This window comes from Sorex fumeus, unplaced genomic scaffold, assembly GCF_029834395.1.
Source record: "Sorex fumeus unplaced genomic scaffold, SorFum_2.1 ptg000006l, whole genome shotgun sequence".
Classification (NCBI taxonomy): Eukaryota; Metazoa; Chordata; class Mammalia; order Eulipotyphla; family Soricidae; genus Sorex; species Sorex fumeus.
Window position 1 is genome coordinate 30,620,372 of NW_026606063.1, and position 10,953 is coordinate 30,631,324.

A 10,953-nucleotide genomic window follows, 5' to 3' on the forward strand; every position below is an offset into this window, starting at 1 on the left:
GTTTCTAATGGTCAAAGTATGCTTTGTTTTTTTAAAATTAGTTAGAGACAAAAAAGCATTTTGAGTAATATAACTTTAGTGACAGAATACTTTGAAAGAAAAAAAGAATACTTTTGGGAGAAAAGAGCATAAGGAGGCAAGGCAAATGGATATGGTAGTAGAATATGCATTTTATTAATGAATCCTTGGGTAAAACATTAGTCCTTATGTAAATGATTAGATTAAATGTTAAAATTATAGAATATCAGCATAGAAATCTACCAAAATGTTATCTTGTTTGTAGACATTGCTGATTTAAAATAAATATTTTAGTGCAATTTTGAAGTTCATATTCTAAATATCTTTGATTCAATTATGTAAGTTTTTTGTATCCTTGGGAGGTACTAAAGTTATATAAACTTTTAAAAACATATTTATTTTATATTTATATATAATTTATATAGTGTAAATAATATATGTTATTTATTTGCATATTTGGGCTGTATCAATAGCACAGCGGGTAGGGCATAGTAGGCAGCCAACATGGCCAACCCGAGTTCATTTCCTCCGCCCCTCTCGGAGAGCCTGGCAAGCTACCGAGAGTATCTCGCCTGCACCGCAAAGCCTGGCAAGTTACACGTGAAGTATTCGATATGCCAAACACAGTCACAAGTCTCACAATGTTACTGGGCCCACTCGAGCAAATCAAGGAACAATGGGAGAACAGTGACAGTGACAGTGATTTGAATATTTATCAAATTATACTTTTTTAAAAATTTTAACCAAACAAAAAGTTTAGCACAAACATTAGAGGTAGGTAATTTTATTTATTTAAAATTTCACTAGCCTGGAAAATGTGATAACCTGAACATTACTAATATTGGTTAATACCTTTTGCTAGAATACAGCGGTAGGGCGTTTGCATTGCACGCAGCCAACATGGCCGACCCGAGTTCGATTCCTCTGCCCCTCTCGGAGAGCCCGGCAAGCTACTGAGAGTATCTCGCCCACACGGCAGAGCCTGGCAAGCTCCCCGTGAAGTATTCGATATGCCAAACACAGTAACAACAAAGTCTCCAATGGAGACATTACTGGGCCCGCTCGAGCAAATCGGTGAACAACGGGAGGACCTTTACCTTTACCTTACCTTTACCTTTTGCTAATTGTGTTAGTCATTTCTATGTGTCGAATTGGTTAGGTGCATAGTTGTTTGCTGAAATCTTTCTGTATATTGCTTAGAAGCCTTTTGTAAAAAATATGTGATTAATATTTAAACCAATAGACACTGAATAAAAGCAGGTTTTACTTCATAATGTAGACGGGCCTAATCCAACGAGTTGAGAACCTTAAAAATAATTTGAATTTTCCTGAAAAAGGAAATAATTTTGCCTCGACACTGTTTTGAGCTCAAGATTGCAACCCAAATTCCTCCCAGAATTTTCTTTCTAAACTCTCTACTTCAAATGTGTCATATCACACAATTCTCTGAAGAATTACATTAAATAAGTTATACTTCTACCTATCCATATAGCCACCTCTCTGTTGACTACCTTATCTGTCCATCCGATTGATTTTATTTTTCTGAAGGAGTTTTAATTATACACTTATTTTTTATACTCATTCCACTAACTAATGAAAATTTATGCCCATAACAGGAGTAAAACATTGCACAAGTACAACTGGAATAGAAAAAATGCTATGCTAGTTGGAGAACCTACAATATTGGCATGTGCAGTACGGTGTGATAAGAACTGTCAATAAGATGAGGACAAAATTCTCTCTAATAGAAGGAAAAGGGGATCAGAAATATCAAGAATGCTCTCTCAGAAAAGGCAACCTTGAGATAGGTTTTGAAGGATGAGAGGATGTTTATCAGACAGGGAAAGAAAGAAAATGCTTCTGAAGTATAAACACACATGCTAAACCTCTGATGAAATATCTCCCATGGGATCAGACCTTACTAACTTCTTTTCTCCCAGTGACAGATTGCTCCAATTACAGAAAAGTTTTCTCTCAGCTTAACTGAAAACTACATCCCTTACTCTCTCTTTTACGATTTCTTTCAATTTGATCCCAATCCTGAGTCAAGCATTTGACACGGCTTTGGAGACATCATCTTTTACTGCCTTCAGTTGTGAATAAAAATAATAATAGTTACATGATGGGTTTGCAGTGAATGTTAATTAGGCATTTCATTAAAATTTCTAGAGCATGCTAGCTCTTTGATAAAGTATTATTTCATTTCTCTCTAGCATGTCTTCCAGGGTCAAAGAGAGCACGTCTTTTCCCAAACAAGTAGAAACTTTAACAAAATGGTATAGCTTTGTATAAGATGGAAAAATGAGCTAAGCCACAATGGAAAATGATATTTATAACTAATGTTAAATTTTATACATAACAAAATTCGCATAAATTTTATTTAGTTAAATTACATAAGTGATATATATCTTATCACATACGTATCTATCACCTCCCTATTGGAATGAAGTGTTAATAAATAAAATGTTTCTGTCTGGGCATGTTATCATTCAGGATATAAGACTTTGACAGGAAATATATACAGTTCCAGTTACAAATTATTAAAAATGATGAAATGCCTCATTTTCATTTCTCAGTTCAAAAATAATAATAATTAGCAGCTAATATATTTTTGCTAAAAATAAAAATGCATTTAGAATTCATGTAGCTTCATGCTGAGGAAGAAGTATATATCCAATGTAATTTGTACTATAATTCAATTTATTTTTATTATAAAATGTGAGATTTTTAACATTAACATTTAATTATTGCAAAAGATAAGATCCTAAAACTTTCTGTAGTTTCATCTGATGTTATGATCACAAAGGTGTAAAAGAGAGTAAGAAAACAGTACTAGGTAACATGGTATACATTTATGGGTAGTATTTTTTTTTCCAATGGTTTGTAAGAGGTTGAGTCATTAGCAAATCAATATGTAATTTTTTTTCAATCATTCCTTTTCCTCTCCAGCATGCTTTTCTTCTAAAGAAATGTGCTTGCTCGCCTCACTTTGTCAGTTTTAAATTATTGGCAAATAATTAAGGTCAGACAGCCTCTATGGTGCCTCCCCCCAACTCTGCATCAACCTCCACCCACTCTCCCAACCCCCAGATGACTTTAAAATGATTTGGGCTCCACATCAACAAATACAATGTTGTCAGTATTTTTTTCGGAATAAAATTTTCATAGTGTTTGCTATTGTTTTAACTGCTTAGATGGTCTTGTTATCTAGTTAGGGTTATGAAGCTAATGGTTAGTAAGATATAAGAGATAAAAAAAGAAAGAAAAATTTAAAGATCAATTGTTTCTTTTTATTGATTGTTTTGGGGGGCCAAACTCGGTGAAGCTCGGAGTTTTATACTTAATGATGACTTGGGAACCATATGGGGTGCCAGAGATAGAATCCTCTTCATCTTCATGCAAGTTAAGCACTTTACCTATGTACTATTTCTTCAGCCCCTGAGATGAAATTTAATGGAACACTGTTAAAATACTACTTTTGTATTTGTTTCACCACTTCCACTTACTCATCATTTGCATATGTGGTATCAGCAATATATTTTACTGTAAACTGTACTTCCCCAGTAAAGGGGGTTTATATCAGTATTTCCAGAGATATCGGGGGCTGTAGTTTTATAAACCCCTGTTCATTTTACTTAATAGCAAAGGCTTTGGATATATCTAAGATGGTGAGGAAACTTGGAAACACACTCCTTCAGACAGTTTTCCTATGAATGAGGCTGCCTCATGCACTCCTGAACTTATTAAGGAATCCTTGGATATAAACAACACATTTTTTATGAGAACAGGAGAGATAGATTAGAGGGTAGGGCTCAGTCTTCCCATATAGCCATTGTTAATCCTTCCTCCCCATACCAGCAGGGCACACCTGTGCACCCCAAAAATACAAACAGACAAACAAAAAAAGATGTCAGTTTTATAAATATTCACAGGGGTTACTTGAATTTAAGATGAAAATGTTTTAAGTTTTGTCAAGGTCAATTTGCCTTGTTCAATTTCTGATGTATCTTAAACATCTGTCATATTATTTATCATTTTAACTATTATTTAAAAGTTTCCTGTATTAAAATTATGATTCAAAAATAGATACTAATATAATACTTATATAAGTATGCATCAACAACTTGCTGTTCCTGAAATTTTTATTAGTGTCTTTTTCAGTATCATCCTTGGGCTCCTTTTATTCTCATCCTTTAGGAAACAAAAGAGAACACTTTAGTTACATTTGCATGTGGAATTGCATTTGAAATTTTATAAGTCCATTTAAAAAAGCAAGCTGAGAAGGAGGGATGATCAGAACTTCTAACAGATGATCATGGTAGATCTGTCTTGTTTGGCCTGGGCAATGTTTTATAAATCAAAATGTACATATTTCACTCATGTGACTATTAAAGAAATTAATCCAAGCACTGTCTAGACTAATAACGTAACTTAAAATGTGCCTTTCTGTTTTCCATTTGTTTCACAACTCTTACATCAAAAGAACATTTGGCCGCCCACCTATGAGATGGTCAGACTTCTTTGTCAAAACCCTGAATGAACAATTTGAGGCTCTTTTTGTTCCTGGAGTGAGCAGATGCCATTGGGCTACACTAGCACGCAACAGGGGCGAATGGAGACATTACTGGTATCTGCTGGAGTAAACCGATGAGCAACAAGATGACAAGCAATATCAAGTGATATATTTTATGATCATTTGGTTCTGTAAATCATATTTCTTTGAATCCAAATTATACATCAGTATGCCTTTAAATGTTTAAAACCCTCTTTTATAACAGAAACTGGTTTTATGGAGCAGCTAAATTCAGAATATGTTTTGTTTTATAGTTTTGAAAAAACAAGATAATCACGGTCCTCCCATTGGTCATCGATTTGTTCAAGCAGGCCCAGTAACATCTCCATCGTGAGACTTGTTGTTACTGTGTTTGGCATATCGAATACGTCACGGGTATCTTGCCAGGCTCTGCTACGCGGGCGAGATCTCTCGGTAGCTTGCCGGGCTCTCTTGAAAAAGCAAGAGAGAGCAAAATTAAAATATTTGATTAAGAAATTCAAGGAGTCCTTGAAACTGCCTTGGAGAACATTTTTTCTGGACATGACGTATTACATTAATTGGCATTTTTGGTTTTATTCATGGCTTATTTTAGATAGGATGGATTATCAGTAATCTAGAGAATCATGCCCTATTTTGATGGCATGTAAATTCATAGCACCTCACTAGAATACTGGACATCAGATATCTTAGCCTCTATTTTGAAACACCCACAGTAACTTCTGACATAGCACTATCTAATTAAATATTTTGTTAATATTGCTTTAATGTATTTCTGCAGCAACTCAAATGAATGTTCACTCTGAGTGATATAAATCAGGACTATACACGATTCTAACATTAGGTGAGCTCAGATAATTGCTGCCACGTGAGTAATAACATGTCTTTTAAGTTTGAAGGACTTTTTGAAGTTAGGATTACTGATTAAGAATTGTGCCGAAATCCTTGTGACATGACTTATTGCATCCCAGGATGTCTCTGGATCAGAAATTGATCCCTCCATAGATTGATGTCAGCCCCACTTCCTGGTATGGTGAGTTCTGAAAGAACCAAAGGTGCACATTAAGATCTTCTTTTCCTGTATTTGGTGCCCTGAGGCAATCTGTAGGGGGTGACCAGGGTTACTTCTGGCAATGCTGCTTGAAACCAGAATGCTTTTGTTTGGTGTGTGGTATTAGCCTTAAGGTAGATTTTTCCTTTTCTGGTGGTGGGTTCTTTAGAAGTATATAAAAGCTTTACATTAAAAACTTGAAAGATAGAAAGTTAGATTTTATTGTACAGTTAAAGTAGATGGGTCTGGGTCCCTTCCCAGATGCCCAGGTCTCTGCTTTGCCTGTGAACATCATGAGTGGTTCTGTCCTGACACTGCCCTGTCCTGTGAAAGATTTTCCTGTCTTATCCCACAGACTCTACTCAAATCCCTTCAACAATAGCCTGGTCTTGTGTACACTTTCTTCAGTGTCCAGTCCTAGCCATATGCATGTGGGTGAGACGCCTATGCACCGGACATGTCACTGGGCCTTCCAGCTCTACCTGAGGGAGCAGTTCCTCTTATCCTGTCCTGACTTTCCTAGTCTCTGGCGTGATCATGGGTGACTTCTGTGGTCTGTACCTTGTACAACCTGGGCATCCAAGTCCTGCCTGAATCAGAGTTTTCCTGGGCCTCTGAGCCCTTCTGATATTCTGCCTCTGTCTGGGCCTCTGAGGTCTTCCTGTACTCAGCAATCTGTCCTAGGTGCATGACTCTTACTGATCTGCAATCTGTGAAGAAAAGGAGGTGACCATCTGAGAAGAGAGAAGAACAGAGATCTCTCTCTCTCTCTGAGGAAGAGAGAGAGAGAGAGAGGAGAGGGGGAGGGGAGGGAGGGAGGAGGGAGGGAGGGATAAAGGGAGGGAAGGACAAAGGAGGGAGAAAAGGAGGGAGGGAGGGAGGGAGAAAGGGAGGGAGGGAGGGCGGGCTGAGGCACCCTTTTACCTACTGCCATATCTCATCCCCTAGCTATCTCATTATTTACTCTGATTGACTGACTACCTATTCCTTGCACTAGATTTAAAGAGAACAACTAAATTCACTTGATTCTTCACCCTTCAGATCCCACTGTATCACTTGTCAGGGAATGAAGTTCTAGGTTTGAAATAGAATGCCTGTATGTAAAAGGTCCTGTATTCCTATTTGATGAACCATCTCCCTATAGAATCCTCTATGGAGTAATCCACTACCAATATTTGTACCTGGAAGATCCCTAAAACAACTGAATAAGAAAATCTGGAAAACAAACCTTGTAATGTGGCTCAAACAAACAGAGAGATAATTCTGGTATATGCCTCTGAAGTGAGTGCATTGGTTTCCATACACAAGAAATTTAATTCTTGGGGCCATAGTGACAACAAAGGGGGTAGGACACTTGTCTTTCATGTGACCAAACCAGGTGGGATTCCCAGCAACCCCCAGGGTTTCCTGAACACTATCAGGAGTTATTCCTGAGCTCAGAGCCAGAAGTAACCCCTGAGCATCATTGGATATGCCTCCCCTGCCAACCCCCTTCCCCCTGAACAACTAACCAAACAAAATAAAGAAATCTAATTCTTGGCTTAGAATTAAGATAATTCTTTGGATAGAGGCTTTACAGACATTTATTACAGAGTTCCTACGGTTTGGAGTTCAGTTTTAGATGAAAATGTCATTAAAATATACATATTACCAGTAGGTTCACTCCATGGCTTGGAGGCCAGCTGCACCTGCTGGGGGAGACGGCAGCTCAGATAGAGAGGGGAGCACCAAGTAAAGGGTGTTGGGAGGATCCTGCCAGGATGAGACATACATGAAAGTAGACTAGATACCAAACATGATTGCCACTCAATGCCTCTTTTGCAAATCACAGCACCCTAAAGGAGAGAGAGAACAAAAGGGAATGCCCTGCCACAGGGTTGGGTTGGGATGGGGGAGGTGGGGAGATGGGAGGGATGCTGGGAGCATTGGAGGTGGGGAATGGGCACTGGTGGAGGGATGGGTACTCAATCATTGTATAACTGAAACCCAAGCACAAAAATTTGTGAGTCTACAACTGTATCTCATGATGTTTCACTAATAAAAATTTACGATCACGATCACATTTATCCTGTTGTTTGTGGATTCCCTCAAGCAGGCACCAGTAAAGTCTCCTTCATCCTAGCCCTGAGATTTTAAAAAGTGCCATATTCAAGGCTCTTTCAGGGTTAGGAGAATGAGACCCATCATTGTTACTGGTATTTGGCATATTGGGTACGCCACAGGGAGTTTGCCAGACTCTGCCATGTGGGCAGGTTACTTACATCCGGTAGCTTGCCAGGTTGTCCAAAGCAAGAATGAGATAATAAGATAATAAGCTTCTGGGAGCTGGGTTTTATAGTCTCTGGGTCTTGGCCCTTGATGGGATTACACAGCGGCTGGGGGCAATTGGTGGGTGTGACCCCAGTCTACTGGGAGATGGAGGATCTGGGTGGAGGATGCTCAGCCTCGATCCGAGCAGGCTTGGATTTATAAAAAATAATAATAATAAAATTTATTTACTTAATAAAATTTATTTAAAAATATAAAAATAAAAATAAAATACACATATTCAGTATTAATTTAAGAAATGTTGAACTAACCAGAATATAGATAAGTAAGACAATGATAAATTCAAATTCCTAAGGAAACAACACTAACTTGCTCAATGGTCAGGTTTTAGTTTTCCCTAAATATTGAAATCTGTAATGGTAATAAGAATAATGTGAACAAAAGCAATTAAAACTTAAAGTATAATTAAGCAATCTATTATTTAATAAATCTAAGTAAATAACTAAAATAAATTTTATTTTGCTCTTACTGTAAAGTTTTAGGGGCCCAGATCTCTGAGGCATATGTTAATGCAGGAAAAACAGTGGAATCAAAGAGATGTGCCCGGAGCCGGAGGTTCTTCGTCCTCTTAGCTATTTCTTCGACGTTCTTGAAGACGTTCCAAGCCGCTCTCTTCCTCCTGCGCAGCTCGGGTGCCAGGTCATTTGTCATGTTGACCTCTCGACCTAGGTACACACAGCTGTTGCATTCGGAGATGGTTGTTCCATTGAGAGCGAATGGGGCATCAGGAACAAGGCTGTTTCTCATAAACATTGTCTTCGTAAGATTCAGCTGTAGTCCTACCTTTCCACACTCACGGTCAAAGTCAGCCAGCATTTGTGCCACTTGGCTGATGTTTAGTGTTATTAAAACAATGTCATCAGGAAAGCGGAGGTGGTGTAGTTGCCGACCATCTATCTTCACTCCCATTCCTTCCCTTTCCAGTCGTCGCATGATGTTCTCGAGGGTGGCACTGAAGAGTTTCGGTGAAATAGTATCACCGTGCTGCACCCCTCTCTTGACATCAACGATCACTTCTTTGTAGAATGGTGAGATCCTGGTAGTGAATCCGCAATACAGCTCACGGAGGATCCTGATGTATTGGGCTTGAATACCCTGATTGGCTAGGGCTTCAATGACCGCTTCAGTCTCAACAGAATCAAAGGCCTTCTTTAAATCAATGAACGTTAAGCAGAGCGGCATCTTGAACTCCCGAGAAACCTCAATGAGCTTGGTTATCGTGTGGATATGGTCGATGGTGCTGAATCCTTTGCGGAACCCTGCTTGCTCGCATGGTTGTCCTTCATCTAGTGTTCTGCCAATCCTATTCAGGATGACTTGAGTGAACAACTTGTAGATGACAGACAATAGGCAGATCGGGCGATAGTTGCCAATGTCATGGATGTCTCCCTTCTTGAACAGTAGTACAGTCCTGCTGGTTTTCCGTTGGGACGGAACCTTGCATTCAGACAGGTAGCGAGTGAAGAGCCGAGCCAGTGTATGGATGAGTACTGACGGCAGGTTCTTCAGGTGTTCAGGTCTGACCTTGTCTGGGCTGGTTGCTGTTTGTTTCTTTACCGACGAAATGGCTTGTCGGATTTCGGAAGGGAGAACGTTGGGAACGACATACCCATCCTGTGGAATTTGGTATGTCGGCAAGTGGACATGGCTATCGAAGAGATTTGAGTAGAAGTTTTTTTTTTTTTTTTTTGCAAACAAGATGAGAACGCTATTCGGGTCTCCCAAAGAAGAATAGAAAGAGCTATGCTTGGAATATCACGTTTCACTCAAATGAGAGAAAGAATTCGGAGTTCTGACATCCATTGACGATCAAGGATCAGGGAAGCTGTCTCATTTGCCAAGGTGTCGAAAATCAGATGGGCTGGTCACGTAATGAGATTTAAAGACGACCGTTGGACTAGAGCTGTTACTGATTGGATTCCACGGGATGTCAAGAGACCGCGTGGCCGCCCAGCTACCAGATGGTCAGACTTCTTCGTCAAGATCATGAACGATCGGTTTGAGGCCCTTCATGTTCCCGGAGCGAACAGATGCCATTGGGCTACACTAGCACGCGACAGGGACAAATGGAGACGTTACTGGCGCCCGCTCGAGCAAATCGACGACTAACGGGAAGTTAAGTGATTAAGTGATTAAGTGTAAAGTTTTAGAGCAAAAGACATCTAGAGAGGAGAAAGAAATTTGGAAAGAATAATCCAGAGAAACAGAGCATGAAATTTTCTTGATTATATCTGTAAGGGATTGTGATACTAAGTATAAACATGATCATGGGCAAATGGAGAAAAATGTATAAAAATGTTCAGCAACAAATTTATAGAAAAAACAGACATCAAAATGTGACTGAGAAGATAGTGCAAGGACACTGATAAAAATGAGGTGGTCTCTAGGAGTAATTCAAATTCAAATCTCCAGTTCATTATACTTATTTGAATAATCTTTTGAAGTAAAGTAAAGTAAAGCCCCTCCCGTTGATCGTCGATTTGCTCGAGCGGGCCCAGTAACGTCTTCATTGGAGACTTTGTTGTTACTGTGTTTGGCATATCGAATACTCTCGGTAGCTTGCCGGGCTCTCCGAGAGGGGCGGAGGAATCGAACTCAGGCCGGCCATGTTGGCTGCTTGTAAGGTGAATGCCCTACCGCTGTGCTATCGCTCCAGCACATATACTAAAATTGGAATGATACAGAGAAAATTAGCATGGCCCCTGCGGAATCTTTTGAAAATCATTCTAAATTTGGATTTTCTCTCTATAAAATGGAGATGATAATAGTTACACCTATATCAAAATGATACTTTGAGAAACAAAGGAAATATAGAAACTCACAATCTTACCTACAAAATTAAGTCGTGCAGGGAGACAAACTTATTTTTCTTTAGCTTAATTATACCAAGCAAAATATTGGAAATTAAATGTCCTTAGAGTTGTAGCTTATCTTCATTTGATTTAGGAAGTCCCAAAGAAGCAAGAGTATAAGATCTAATCTTCAGTCATCATTCTCTGCTTCA

At 38.9% G+C, this 10,953-nt stretch overlaps 1 pseudogene; it reads left to right on the forward strand.

The window, feature by feature from the left end:
* Nucleotides 1-10,590: 10,590 nt before the first annotated feature.
* Nucleotides 10,591-10,683, forward strand: LOC130038146 (uncharacterized; annotated as a pseudogene).
* The last annotated feature ends 270 nt before the right edge of the window (nucleotides 10,684-10,953 follow it).